General features: G+C 41.5%; 1 pseudogene; it reads right to left on the bottom strand.

Annotated features, from left to right (window-relative positions):
- The window catches only part of LOC123465534, a 32,365-nt pseudogene extending 17,671 nt beyond the window's left edge, over window positions 1-14,694 (bottom strand).
- Between the last annotated feature and the right edge of the window lie 1,070 nt (window positions 14,695-15,764).

The raw sequence follows: 15,764 nt of genomic DNA on the forward strand, positions 1-15,764 counted from the left end.
AAAAGCCACACACAACTGTTCTCCTGGCTCATTTGAGCACCGTTTCTTTTTTTCTTTCTCTCTCTCTTTCCTTACTCAGACCTTCTCCTCCCATAAAGCCATGTCACTGTGGCTGTGGGCTGGGGCTGGACTCTCCTTTTGTGAAGATTCAGGGTAGTTTAGCTGCTTTTCAGTTGCTGTGTTTTCAGCTGTAATGGGGTCTGAGCTGAGCACCTGGTCGGGCAGGGGTGGCTTTAGTAGTTCACATTCTTTCACCACCAGCAGTGCCTAAGGCCATGAGGCAGTCTCCTCCCTTATACAACGCTGAGCGACCACTACTGTCAGCTTATTAAAAGACCTCGTGATAATTCATGGATTCTCAGAAGGAAACAAGCAAGGGTTATTGCCAAGGACTTCAAACCAGCAAAGGCTGGCAGCCTGAAATCACATGCAGTTCTCTGGAAAACACAAACAAACCTCCCTCCTTCCACTTCTCACCCTCCCCTCACCTTTCAGTTCAGTTCAGTTCAGTTCAGTTGCTTTAGGATCCTATAATCCTGCCTTCTCTCCTTGCCAGATTGGTGAGGGGGGCATATGGTGTTCGAGATACATCCTAGTCCCAAACACCAGGAACAAAAGAAAGACTGAAATCCACTAAGGTGGAGAAAGGTTGGTAAGAATTAAAGATTGGGAGTAGATAAGCATAAACAAATGCTAAGTAAAAAAGGAGTCTGTGAAAATTCAGCCTCCTCACTCAAATCACACATATACACACACACACACACACCCTCCTGCTCTTCTCTCCACCCACATCTACTCAGAATGCTTGGAGGAAGAACCAGTAGCCTAAACAAACAAAGGATGATGGAGGAGGAGGAGCAGAAATAAAGGGTCACCTTTGAACTGAAAGCCACTGTGTGATACCAAGCTGTGCTTTCAAAAAGAGTTCTCCAAAACTCTGGGCTGGAGGTGACCTGGGCTTCTACTGCCCAACAGAAACCTCCTTCCTTACACCAGGGAGAAATGTACAACAATACTCAATGTGGGAGAGCCAAACCTTAACGTTCGTGGAATCAAAATAGAGAGAAAACCTTAATCTGACCTTGCGTGGAGGCCTTCAGCTTAGAAAAACTAATCATCCCAAACTTTTCAGAATTTGTTAGGCAGGACAGAAGGAGAACAATTTTAATGTGTCACAAATAGTCTCCAAAGATCTTGTGAAAGTAAGTAGCTATATCAGCACCTGTATCTTGGCAATCTGGTCATAAATGATTTGAAACAAACAGGTTTGTTTACAAATATGAGTTAATAGTTTTGAAAAGGACAGTTCTCAAAGGAAATCTGCAATTGGAGATTTGGCTGAAACCAAGACTGGCTCTCTATACTTAGTTCACACACAATGCACATCCTTTGCCAGAACAGGGTGACTACAGACTCACGGGGCATCACCACCCAGCCTTGCACAGGGGAGAGAGATTGATGCTGTAGTTTTTCTTTAATTAACACCTACCATCAATTTCAAGAAACTGAACACCACCATACCCAGAAGCCACTTGTATACATCACAGATTACAGCTCATTCCTTCCTCCTTAGAGGTAACAGTGTCAGTAATTTATAAGGTTTACTACCTATGTAGTTATTCTGAAACAATATACAGTTTAATATCTATGTTTGAACTTTATGATCATGGAGTTAAGCCAATATATTCTTTAACGACTTGTTCTTTTTAATTCAATACTGTGTGTTGATCACTGACAGGGCATGTAAATTTTTTCATATTCACTGCTGCATAGTATTCCACTGTATAAATATACATCTTTTTCTTGATAAATCTATTGGGGTTTTCCAGAGAAACAGAACCAAACTATATCCTATTAGCTCTGTTATAAATAGGTAATTACTAATATACATGAGCATGGAAATTGACTCATACAGTTGTGGAGGCTAAAAAGTTCCATGCATTTACAAAAGTTCCATGCAATTACACCATCACCTCCCCTGGCCAAAGACCCAGGGGAGGTGATAGTGTAATTCTAGCCCAAGTCTGAAGGCTTGAGACCAGGGGAGCTGATAATATAAGTTCCAATCCAAAAGTAAAAGACAGATGCCCCACCTCAAACAGGCAAGCAGGAGCAAAAAAGTGGTGAATCCCTCCTTTCTCTGCCTTTTGTTCTTATTCAGTTCAGTTCAGTTCAGTCACTCAGTCATGTCCGACTCTCTGCGACCCCATGAATCGCAGCACGCCAGGCTTCCCTGTCCATCACCATCTCCCGGAGTTCACTCAGACTCACGTCCATCGAGTCAGTGATGCCATCCAGCCATCTCATCCTCTGTCTGTCCCCTTCTAGGCCTTCAATAGATTGGATAATGCCCATCCACACTTAAAAGTGTAATCTACTGAGTCACCAGTTAAAATGATAATCTCATCCAGAAACACCTTCATAGAAAACCTAGAAATAATGCTTAATCTGGGCACTCCATGATACACATGTGTCAACTCAGGTTGACACATAAGAGTAACCATCACAAAAAACCTTTAGGCTATTTTTATATTACTTTATATTTTATTTATGTATTTAACCTATATAAACACACATTATATACCTCTATGATAAAAAATACCATTAAGAATAGTTTTGTACACCTCTTGGTACACACATGCACAATTTTTCTCTAAGGTATATACAATTGTACAATTGTATACAATTTTATATATTGTATACATATATGGTCTTACAATTCATAGGTCATGCTCAAGGTTAGACACTGTCAAACACAGTTCCAAAATGGATATACCCATTTCTATTCCTAACAGCAGTAGGTAAAAATTTCTATATCTCCATATACCAGTTAACACTTGACATTGGTTCAACAACTGAGTATGAAATAGCAGTGCATTGTGATTTCAATGTGCATTTCCCGGACCGTAATCAAATTGACCATTGATCCATCTGTCAGATGAAACTGATTCTGTAAAATTACTACTTATTTCATTGGTCCATTTTCCCATTAGGTTATTTCTCCTTCTAATTCATTAGTTGGACTTTGTATATTCTGAGTAATATATTCATACAATGTGTAATATCTCTCAATAAACAAAAAAATTAATTTTATTATAGACTATTATAATCAACATTCGGAGAAGGCAATGGCACCCCGCTCCAGTACTCTTGCCTGGAAAATCCCATGGATGGAGGAGCCTGGTAGGCTGCAGTCCATGGGGTCACTAGGAGTCGGACCCGACTCAGCGACTTCACTTTCACTTTTCACTTTCATGCATTGGAGAAGGAAATGGCAACCCACTCCAGTGTTCTTGCCTGGAGAATCCCAGGGACGGGGGAGCCTGGTGGGCCGCCGTCTATGGGGTCGCACAGAGTCGGACACGACTGAAGCGACTTAGCAGCATAATCAACATTTCCCTGTAGGGGTAATCTTTTGTGTCTAATTTAAGTAATCCACTCTACCCTAATATGACAATGACATTCTCCTACATTAATTTCAAAATATGTTATCAGTCAGTTCAGTTGTTCAGTCGTGTATGACTCTGCAACCCCATGGACTGCAGCATGCCAGGCTTCCCTGTCCATCACCAACTCCTGGAGCTTGCTCAATCTCATGTCTGTTGAGTCATTGATGCCATCCAACCATCTTATCCTCTGTCATCCCCTTCTCCCACTGCTTTCAATCTTTCCCAGCATCAGGGTCTCTTCAGATGAGTCAGTTCTTCGCATCAGGTGGCCAAAGTATTAGAGCTTCGGCTTCAGCATCAGTCCTTCTAATGAAAATTCAAGACTAATCTCCTTTAGGATGGACTGGTTGGATCTCCTTGCAGTCCAAGGGACTCTCAAGAGTCTTCTCCAACACCACAATTCAAAAGCATCAATTCTTTGGCACTCAGCTTTCTTTATGGTCCAACTCTCACATTCATACATGACTGCTGGAAAAACCATAGCTTTGACTCTATGGACCTTTGTTGGCAAAGTAATATCTCTGCTTTTTAATATGCTGTCTAGGTTTGTCAATCTTTTGTGTCTTATTTAAGTAATCCTCTCTATCCTTATGTGACAATGACATTCTCCTACATTAATTTCAAAATATTTTATAGTCTTACCTTTTACATGAGGGTCATTAGTATACCTGAAATTAATTTTTGAGTATCATGTTAGGTAGGAATCAAGTTTCATTTATTTTTCAAATGTATTATATAATCGTCTCAGCGTGGTATATTAAAAAATACTTCCTTTTTCTTCCACTCTCCCCAGTAATTACAACAGATATCCTTATATTCATGGGTCCATTACTGGTCTTTATTCAAGTGGCCTATTCTCTACCCCTCTGCCAATAACCATCTATTGGGTATTGGAAGCCAGAGGAAAAGAAATAATAGGATCTTCACTGGAGCAACAGGAAGACTGACAGCTGTTTCTAAAAGAAACACCAGAAGCAAGAGACAGGAGGAAATAAAGTGTCCAGATATTCTTTATTTGTCCCATTAAGAAAAGATATAGCATTTCTTGGGCCTGTAGGTGGAAGTCTTTCATCTGGTTTGGAAAATTCTCAGCCACTACTTAACCAGCTACTACTTCTGTCACATCCTCTCTCATCAGCTCTTCTCAGACATTTTCATTCTGTCACATATATAGCTAATGCTCTTCTAAAATTGTCCATCCATTTCCATTTCATTCTTCAATACATATATTTTATTCTGATCTAACAATTTATTCTTTTTCTTATCTATGTCTAACATGAAGTTAAATTCACCCATTGAGTTCGTAATTTTAGTATCACATTTTTTCCATTTATAATATCCATTCGATTCTTCTTTTAAGTTTCTTGCTTTTGTCAACATTCTCTATATTTTCTTCTAGATATTTTAATGCACTAATCATGATCATTTTAAACTCTGTATTTGATACGTTTCCTTTAGGGTCATTTTCATTGTCATTTTTTATCTTGTTTTTCAGTCAAATCTTGTCTTTTTGTATATCTAATTACTTTTGAGGGCATTTTTTCAGGAAAAACTGTACAAGTAATACACTGCTCTGGATGATATTATTATTTTCCAGAGAGGATTTAATTGATTTAATTTGAGGTTAAGGTCCAATCAGAATTAAGCTGATTTGCGGAGAAGGCACTGGCAACCCACTCAAGTACTCTTGCCTGGAAACTCCCATGGACAGAGGAGCCTGGTAGGCTGCAGTCCATGAGGTCTCTGAGAGTCGGACACGACTGAGCGACTTCACTTGCACTTTTCACTTTCATGCATTGGAGAAGGAAATGGCAACCCACTCCAGTGTTCTTGCCTGGAGAATCCCAGGGATAGGGGAGCTTGGTGGGCACCTGTCTGTGGGGTCGCACAGAGTCGGACATGACTGACGTGACTTAGCAGTAGCAGCAAGCTTTATCCTGTTTGGACTTGTCTAGTTCAGGTTCCCTTTTACTCCCAGTGTGTAGGTCTGTAGAGTCCTACTTAAAAGCCTGGGATGTTTATCAGAACGTCCTCTTCTAGTGGGGCCTTAATTCTACCCTGCACTCCTCTCTGCTGTCGCTTCAGTCACGTACAATTCTTTGCAACTCCAGGAACTGTAGCCTGCCAGGCTGCTCTGTCCATGGAATTTTCCAAGCGAGAATACTCGAGTGGGTTGCCGTTTCCTTCACTAGGGGGTTTTTCTGGCCCAGGGACTGAACCCAGGTCTCCTGCATTGGAGCCACTCCTTTCACCACTAGTGCCACCTGGGAACCCGCTTCATTCCTCCAGCTCTGTGCAAGTGCTAACAGCTCTGGTCAGCTTCTGGACCTCTCAGCTGTTGCTCTTGTTGTCAGAATCTGAGGTTACCTCAAAATGAAAAGCAATCCCGAAATGCCGAATTCACTTTTCCAGAGGCTTCTCTCTTTACTCCAGATCCGGAATCTGAAAATTATCACTGCCTACATAGCACCTTCAAATGCTTACTTTTGTATTTTGTCCACCTTTTCTCTGAGGACTGGTTTGAAATATCCTGGTCAGCCATTACTGGATGTGAAACTCTAGTATCTTAGATTTTTTATCTTTTCACAACTAATTTTCAATTGTAGTTGGTGAGTAGAAATGTGATCCGTTTTACTAAATTGATTTTTATATCCAGCCATATCACCAAATTCTGAGTAATTCCAATCACTTACTTATATACTCATTGGGGTTTTCTAATAAACTCTAGTTATTCATATTTTCTGTGAACTATAGCTTTGTTTCTTCCCTTCTAATGTTTACATATATTTAATTTCTCTCATCTTATATGCTGGTTGGGAACTCCAAAATAAAGCTAAATAAAAATGGTGACAGAGGGCACCCTTGTCTTGCTTACAGTCTCAAAGATAATGCTTGCATGTTTTCCATCAAGTCTGATAATTCACTGAGGTAATCTGTAGATGCTCTTCATCAGAATAAATAAGGTTTCCTATAGTACTAGATGGCTAAAACTGCTGCTGCTGCTAAGTCACTTCAGTCGTGTCCGACTCTGTGCGACCCCATAGATGGCAGCCCACGAGGCTCCCCTGTCCCCAGGATTCTCCAGGCAAGAACACTGGAGTGGGTTGCCATTTCCTTCTCCAATGCATGAAAGTGAAAAATGAAAGTGAAGCCGCTCAGTCGTGTCCAAGTCTTAGTGACCCCATGAACTGCAGCCTACCAGGCTCCTCTGCCCATGGGATTTTCCAGGGAAGAGTACTGGAGTGGGGTGCCATTGCCTTCTCCTGGCTAAGACTGCTGCTGCTGCTAAGTTGCTTCAGTTGTGTCTGACTCTGTGTGACCCCATAGACAGCAGCCCACCAGGCTCCCCCATCCCTGGGATTCTCCAGGTAAGAACACTGGAGTGGGTTGCCATTTCCTTCTCCGGTGCATGAAAGTGAAAAGTGAAAGCGAAGTCCCTCAGTTGTGTCCGACTCTTAGCGACCCCATGGATTTGCAGCCTACCAGGCTCCTCCATCCATGGGATTCTCGAGGCAAGAGCACTGGAGTGGGGTGTCATTGCCTTCTCCCCTGGCTAAGACTAGGTATGTACAAATCAAAGTTGGCTCAGGTGTGTAAGCAAACTCAAGAAATACCAACTTTATCAATGTCAATTTACAGAAACCCAGGACAATATCTCACCCTCTGAGAGCAAGAGTCTGTCATTTACCCTTTGGTAGGAGCCTCACTTTCCAGGTACATTATTAAGACCTGTTTCAGCTTCTAAGGAAAGGGCCCCAAAGCAACAGAAGCACATAAAAGTTTCTTTTCATCATACCCCTTTTCACAATCTCCTCCCATTTTACATCATAAATTTTTTCCTAAATAGTCTATTCTCTATTCTAATCTCCTTCTGGTAAAAGAGATCAGCTAATTACCATCTTTCATACAAAAGCACTGTTTCATATTTTAAAAATGTTACATTTTCCCCTTAGTTTTTTTTAAACATACTAAGTAAAATCCACCTTTTGTCCTTTATTTCATGCTTGATATATATGAGTCTCCTCTGAAAATATCCCAGGTTCATCCTAATGGCTCTTCAGCCCTAGCACCCTACCATGGACAACACTATACAAAGTCCTAACCATATCAGATAGCAGGGGAAGGTGACATCAGGGTTTCTCACTCCTTACATTTCACATGCTCCGATTTTTCTCTACTGTTTAACTATGCCCTGCTACGATTGCAGAATCATTATTCACTTGCAGCTCACGCTGACACTTGGATACTTTTCTGATGTGGTAGGATGGGGCCCCCAGAGATGTACAAGACCTCTTCTACTTGTCCACACTTTCTCCCCTCCTGCCACAGTCACTTAACATTTTAGTCCTGATGGGTTTCAGGATGTTAGCTTGCAATCTTGTGCAATTCTCGATCATCTGCAGATGGAATCAGTATATCTTACAATTACTCTTCTGAATCACTAACAAATACACTAAGTAGTACCACACCAGAGGCCAGTTCTTTCAGAACTCCAATTAATATGGCAGCACTCCCATTTTCATATAGATCACCCACCATCTAGCTGTACATCATGGACTTTTTTTTTTTTTAATGTCAATACTTGGGCCCTACTCCAAAAGAACCTGATTTAATTGGTCTGGGGTGGGGTTGCCCAAGTGATCTGAATGTGCAGCCAAGACTGAGACCTCTGACCAATACCTGATACACTGTGCTGTATCTACTATGTTTTAGCACAATAGTTCTGAAACTTCACTGTGCATACAAGCCACCTAGGGATCTTTTGAAAATGCAGACCCTACAAATGCAAATATTTGCAGACAAATGTTTCAGTAAATCCAAGACAAGAACTAAAATTCTCCCTTTCAAACAAGCTAGTTGATACCAATGATATGAATCACATTTTGAAAAGCAAAAAGGCAGAGACCCTCATTCAAACTGAGGACCTAGTTTACTATTGAACAGCCTTAGTCTTTCAAGTCTAACTCTAACAATTTACTCAAAACAATTTCTCACACACCCTCAACCTTTTCCCAGGTCTTGTGGTTATTTCCAGAGTTCACTCCATGCCTCTGTCTTCTGATCCGTATTACACATGACATCATTTTCTGGGGTTACAAAACGAATGAACATATGATGCTGGCTTTCCTAAGCAGTATCTTGGCATCGTCTACTAATGGCTATTCATGTCTCTTTCTCCTTGAAGAAAGAGTTTGGCCAAGAAGCCTCCTTCTCTGAGGTTTGCTGGGTTTTGTGGAAGGAAAGAGATTGCAGTCCGCATTAGTGCCCTTGCCTATACAACACACGCCTGAGTCTCAGCATTTCACACACAGACCACTGCATTGTCAGAGCCCTGCCCTCCCTGGGACCTTGAGATTTCAAGAAAATGAAAAGTATCTGCTCCCCTCTTCAAAAGAAGAATGGGACCCAGGGATGAAGGGACAGTATGCAAGACCCTCTGTTCAAGCCCTGCCCATGTTTAATTCTACCATAAACACTCCTCAGATCTATATACCTTGCTTCCTCCAGCCCAGTGTTAGAGCCGTTCTACTCACCTATGCCAAACATCATTTGGCTTTAGGGATGCATAGCTGGATGTGTGTAGCTGGTCTACTCAAGGTTATCTTGGCATTTCTTTAAACAGGGTTATGAGATCCTCACTAGGGCTATCCAAGAGGCCTTAAAAAATGCAAGAATCTCAATGCAGTCACTTACCAAATGTATGATCTTGAAAAGTTATTTGATTGCTCAGCACTTCATTTTCTTCATTTTAAAATGATGCAAAACTTACCCCATAGGACTGTTGTAAAGATTATATGAGATACACATGAAGTACTCATACAGTGTCTGGCACTCACACTGGTTCAGTGAAGGCTAGTAACTGACACAGAAGCCCAAGGGAGTCCCATCTGGGATATTCCAAGAGGCCTAGGGGAGATGTATAACTTCTATTTCCAGACTATGTCTCATATTTATTAAGCTCTGAACCACACTGTACACACTCCTGCTAGATATCCCTGCTAGATATGTTGTCAGATACCCCATTCTGCCATCCTCTTCCTCTAAGAAAGTAAAAAAGAAATTTTCATCAGAAAATAAAACGCCTTTATCTTTTGATTTACACAAAATTGCTGCAGATGGTGACTGCAGCCATGAAAATAAAAGATTCTTGCTCCTTGGAAGAAAAGCTATGACCACCTAGACAGCATATTAAAAAGCAGAGACACTACTTTGCCAACAAAGGTCCATCTAGTCAGAGCTATGGTTTCTCCAGTAGTCATGTATGGATGTGAGAGTTGGACTATAAAGAAAGCTGAGCACTGAAGAATTGATGCTTTTCAACTGTGGTGATGGAGAAGACTCTTGAGAGTTCCTTGGACTGCAAGGAGATCCAACCAGTTCATCTTAAGGAAATCAGTCCTGCATATTCGTTGGAAGGACTGATGCTGAAGCTGAAATTCCAATACTTTGGCCACCTGATGCGAAGAACCGACTCACTGAAAAAGATCCTGATGCTGGGAAAGATTGAAGGGAGTAGGAGAAGGGGGCGACAGAGGATAAGATGGTTGGATGGCATCACCAACTCGATGGACATGAGTCTGAGCAAGCTCCAAGGGTTGTGATGGACAGGGAAGCCTGGTGGGCTGCATGGGGCTGCAAAGAGTCGGACACGACTGAGCAACTGAACTGAACCCAAGTTAGGCATGAAGTGTGGGCATAAACACTCCAGCAGATGCCACTCTCCTTTATGGTTTCACTTTCCTTTCCAAGCCGGGAAAGTTGGCTGCTGAAAAGAATTGAAGAGAGAATATGAACTAAGCCTCTCCTGAGGGGCAGGAAAAGAAATGGGCTTTCCTTCTTTCTCAAGGGAAATGCTGAGAGAAGACAGAGAGTTTGCAATAGAAAGACAGACTGGACACACAAAAGATAGCAAACCCATGCTTCCAGTTAATTTAGGAGGACTCCGGATGAGTCTTCAGGGGGTAGTGAAATCCATGGCCATGCCTTAGCCTAACTTGTTTGGATGTTGTTGGTTGATCAAACACACCAATTACCAGGACGAAAACTCCAAACCCCTCCCTCACAATCTCTGACAGAGCTCTAAATGCATAAGACCTGTCAGTAATATCAAGACCTAGAGATTATCACCAGCTCCCATTTTGCTTACCTGAGCTCACCACATTTGGTTTTGCTGAGGTTCATACAGAGTAGGAAAGTGAAGGAGGAACTACTTTTCAAGTTCTTCTATGGCAAAACAATGCACTCAATTTTTTTGTAAATATGATCCTTAATGGGATCCATAAATTAACCCATAAATGAGATCCTTAATGAAATCCATAACAGAAATCAAACCCATAGCTGGAACTTCCCCTACCTTCCTTTTTGGTGTACTTGGCTATGCAGTTGGAAAACTGCTGTCAGACTGTAATTGCTGATCAAGGTAAATGCCAACTGAGCTCAGACGGTACTGAAAACTATCAACGTACCATTTACACTTTGTCTCAGCTTACTTTTCTCAACCAAAATTTAGACTTCCTAGTTTGACAAGGATATGTTTTTATTTGTGAAAAGACTTAAAGGATTTTAAAATAAAATTTTATTTAGTTACCCATTTAATGGACTGATCTCCCCCCTCAAGGAATTATATGAAATTGTCATTGGACCATCCTAGAAAATATGTGATATCCTAAGTATGCTTCCGCAGGAAACTGGTCCTCTGTGTGGCTTCAAATAGCAGGTACTCTGCAAATACACTGTCACACTTGAGATGGACAAGGATCCTGTTTTCTGGTCCTTAAAAATCACCATCAGGCTGAGCAGCTCTAGAGGAAATGGGAAGGAAGCCGTAACTGTGTGAACTCAGCTGCTGTGGGAAGCAGCCCCTCCTCTTCATAACTTGAGACATAAGACATCTACATGCCTGAAGATGAATGACAAAACTGTACAGGTTCTACTTGGACTTCCACCCTATATTCTCAATTTTCCACCCTATATTCTCAATTTCTAGAACATTCTTGTGCACACAGAATGTACTCAATAATTTCTTAACTGCCAAATGAATGAATAAATGAATGAATGATTTGTTTACTGTTTCCTGACAAAAAATTAAAATGCTTTGACTCCAAGCACAATAACCTCCATTTTTTCCAGAGTTATGAGAGATTTGCAGTGTTCTAAGCCCCAAAGAGTAGAATCCAAGTATCCATGCCTATAGCACGAGGAGGAATGGGGAAAGGAGCAGGAATTTCAGAGTTACATAGGACAACAGGAGACTTCACTGAAGAGAGTTAGAGCTTGGTGAATTCCCAAAGGGCACCAGAGATAACCTTGGTGGTATTCCACAGGGTCCTATACAGAGAGCAGAACAGAACAGATATCCTAAGTTAGTCAGCCCATGACATACTAGAAGGCCCAACCATGACTTCACCAAGTATCTTTGAATCCTCTGGCCCTCTATCATTGAAGAGGTCAAAGACCCATTGTGGGGAGAAGGGGGACACCAAGGTCATCTCAAAAACTCAGCTTATGTTGTTGTTTGGTTGGGGGGGGGGCTTTTTTCTATTTAAAAAAGAGAGAAAGAAATCAGAATTTTCAACTTTTGAGTTTTCAAGTTATGTAGACTTCAGATCAATTGTGTCTATAATTTATATGCTGAATTCATATTAGCTTACATTTGAGCATACACCTGTCTCGACGGGGATAAGTTTTGGCATCCTGGATGAGAAGAAGAAGCCAGAAAAGGTTTCAAAATACCACTGCTGATACTTGCCAAAGACAACAATCCATAGTCAGACAGACAAATGCTAATGGGGCCTTTGATAGGTGCAGGGACCACGAGGCTGGCCATCACCATACCTGTGCCTCTCCATATAGGCTACAAATTCAGCACTTCATGTGAATATCCTTCTTAAGTGGAGAGGCAAATCATATGCTTTGCTTCAGCTTGTCCAGAGAATTCTGCTGGAGCAGACTGGGCACCAAGCCAGGTCCATCAACTACTGAGCTTTTGACAGAGTAGGAGATGAAGTTAATAGAGTTCTGGGGGTAGTCCAAAGATGTGTTTTGTACTAGTTCCTGGCTGATAAGAGGAAAAGAAAACATCCCCAAGTCCTAGAGCCATAGGGAAAAGAGAGATCCATGCATATTATCAGCATAAATAAACAAAATTGCAGTAAATCACTGCAAAAGTGATGGTACTTTTAAAAAAGTACCATCCATTGGTAGATGAGTGGATTTTCAATTCCTAGAGGAAAAGGAATCTGAGCACCTTCTTTGCACACAACAGATGATGCAAAAATGGCTGTGGGAGGAAGTTAGGTTGTTGAAAAGAATTGCAGGATTCCCTATAGGAATCTGTTGATTGTAGTAAGACTAAAATGCAAAACGTTCCCTGAAAAACTGCTGCCCCCTGCTCCCACTTCCATGAAGTGAAGTGAAGTGAAGTTGCTCAGTCGTGTCCGACCCTTTGCGACCCCATGGACTGTAGCCTGTCAGGCTCCTCTGTCCATGGGATTTTCCAGGCAAGAATACTGGAGTGGGTTGCCATTTCCTTCTCCAGGGATCTTCCCCACCCAGGGATCGAACCCGAGTCTCCCACATTGTAGGCAGCCGCTTTTACCAGCTGAGCCACCAGGGAAGCCCCCACTTCCATAAATACCAGTTAACAATGGAACTATCTGATGCCACATTAGTATACTACAACCCTCTCTTAAAATTCTCCATTTCTGAGACTGGAAAGAAACAGCCACCAGATCATGCACGCATACACGCCCACCAGTGGCAAATTTGGTAGAACCAACAGGGAAAGTATGATCTATTTGTGACTCCAAAGTCAATCCCACTGTGGTCTTTAAGCTTATGAAGTAATTCAATCAAACAAACTCTCATTCTTTATTGCTGTGGAGGGTCACACAATAGAGATTAGGAATTGGTAAGAATAGATTTATATGATCTAAATAATAAAATGAATTAAAAGAATATTTATATATACACACACACACATACAGGGACTTCCTTGGTGGTCCAGTGGTTAAGAATCCACCTTGCAATACAAGGGACATTGGTTTGATCATCCCTGGTCAGGGAACTAAGATCCCACATGCCATGAAGCAACTAAGCCTGTGAGCCACAACTAGAGAGTCCATTTACCACAGGGAAAGATCCCATGTAATGCAACAAAGATCCCACATGCTGCAACTAAGACCTGACACAGCTAAATAAATATTTTTCTAGTATGTCTAATATGCTTTTCTGCAGACAAAATGTGTGATCTCTGAAATTAAAAATACCTGGCTCCATCACTTTCCAGCTATATGATCTATCAGTTCTTTGTTTGCACCTCTGAAAAGCAGGAATAAAAATATCAACAGTAAGGAAAACATAAACAAGATTTATACTCTGTTACATGGATTCTAAAGATAGTCCCCCTTGGACCCACACTGATGTTGATTAGCTGATAAGATGTTCCTCATATTCCACAAATACATCTGCTTTTACTTCAAGGCGGCCTGCACCTCCTCAGTTTCCTTTAATTCATACTCCTTTGTCTTCTGCCCTTATTTATCTTGGACTGGTCCCCATCATACATCCACTTATACACCAGCTCCTGTTCTAACCTTCCAGACCCACAAGGATCATATTTGATCACATATTGCTAGAAATTCAACTGGCTCCTGAATGTTAAAATCTCTGGGATCATGAATAGCTTCTGACAAAACTAACTCAAGAAATAAGACTTAAGCAGCATACGGCATACAAAGAACACATTCATCCTATTGGCTTTATCTCACAATTGATTCCAGTTAATACACTCAAAATGTCTAAGAGCATAAAATAATCAGTAATTGGTTACAGAATATTCAAAGAGATATCCCAAGTGGCTCAACATTTTTCTCTTTTCTGGTTAATTGGTTCCCTTAGTTTCATGACACTTCCCTCCAGCTAGTAAGGTTTCATGGTGTACCAGTTGGCCAGTCCATCATGGAAAAACAGATTTATTACAAGGGTTCTCCTAGGGAATGCACTTAATGATAGAGAAGCCTGACAAGGCTTTGTCTTCAGCTATTTAGTTGTTGGGTATAAAGTCTAAGGACTCTGACACCAGGATAGACACAAGAGAAGAAATAACTTATGTCTATTAAAAGACCACAGATCACTGAACTCTGTTTCTCCAGGGATTCCTACAAGAAGCCACCTCAGATGTCATTACTGCAGCTGAGATAGCTGCTATGCCCATTTCCAGGTCCTGGTCCTTATCATCTTGCATGCTGCTGGTCAAAGAACGAAGTACATCTCAGGATCTCCAGCTGTAAAACACCTCTGATCATATGCATGGAGGCCTCATGCATCATTGGCCTCCATCATTGATGTGGAGGCCAATCAGTGCTTTGGTGGAGAATGCCAGCCCATCTCCAACAGAAGCATTACCAGCAGCACCAGAAGCTGGTAAGGCAGAGACTGAATACTGTGAGTAAACCCAGCGTAGAAAAGCCAAAGAAATGGCCAAGTCAGGAAAGTAAATATGTGTTTAGTAGCATGTAGTTTCATGCTTGTAAATTAGGCCACAAAATTAAACTTTACTTAGGAGCAATAAAATCTACCACCAAAAAAAAAAAAAGAACCCAAATGGAGGACACATTATCCCCAGACCTAATCCTATCACAAGATACCCACTGTTTCTACTCTTGTGGTAGTCTCCATGGAGAAGACCCAGCAAATGTTCTCGATGCCAAACTGCTGGACAGTTTTCAAAGCCAAGAGGCCGGGGCCTCTCCCCTCTCCTGACAAAGACAACTATGTCGCAGGGATGTTAAAAACCATCAGTCATTCCAGTGGGAAAGATTTTTCTCTAAAACAAAACAGATGTTTGACAAATATAACCATCTTTAAAAATACTAATAGTCATTCAATCAAAACCAAATCCTTTATATTAATGCGGTCTTAAAATACCAAAGTCTGGACAGACAATCCCACGGGCCAGCGGGCAAAGCCTCAGTGCTCTTTCAGGACATTCAACAACAATTCAGGGCAAGTTAGAATGAAAAATACAAATCCTGCCACCCTCACCCAGCTAGAACAGTCTAGCACCTGTCCCTATACCTGCCTGGACACTGCTGCCTCTGTCAACTGAGTTAGCCTTTTCAGACCATTACACTGCACCAAGCTTCATGTTTCCATGTCCCCTTGCTCCATAATCATCTGCTCCTGTCTCCTACAGGTCAACTCAGCCTGTCCCAAACCAAACTCATTCTCTTCCCCTCAAAATCCAATTTTCTTCTCCATTCCCTATTCAGTCAAAGGCTCAGCCTATGTACCTCTACTTCCATATTCATGTTT

The sequence above is a fragment of the Bubalus bubalis genome, chromosome 3, assembly GCF_019923935.1.
Source record: "Bubalus bubalis isolate 160015118507 breed Murrah chromosome 3, NDDB_SH_1, whole genome shotgun sequence".
In the NCBI taxonomy this organism is placed as follows: Eukaryota; Metazoa; Chordata; class Mammalia; order Artiodactyla; family Bovidae; genus Bubalus; species Bubalus bubalis.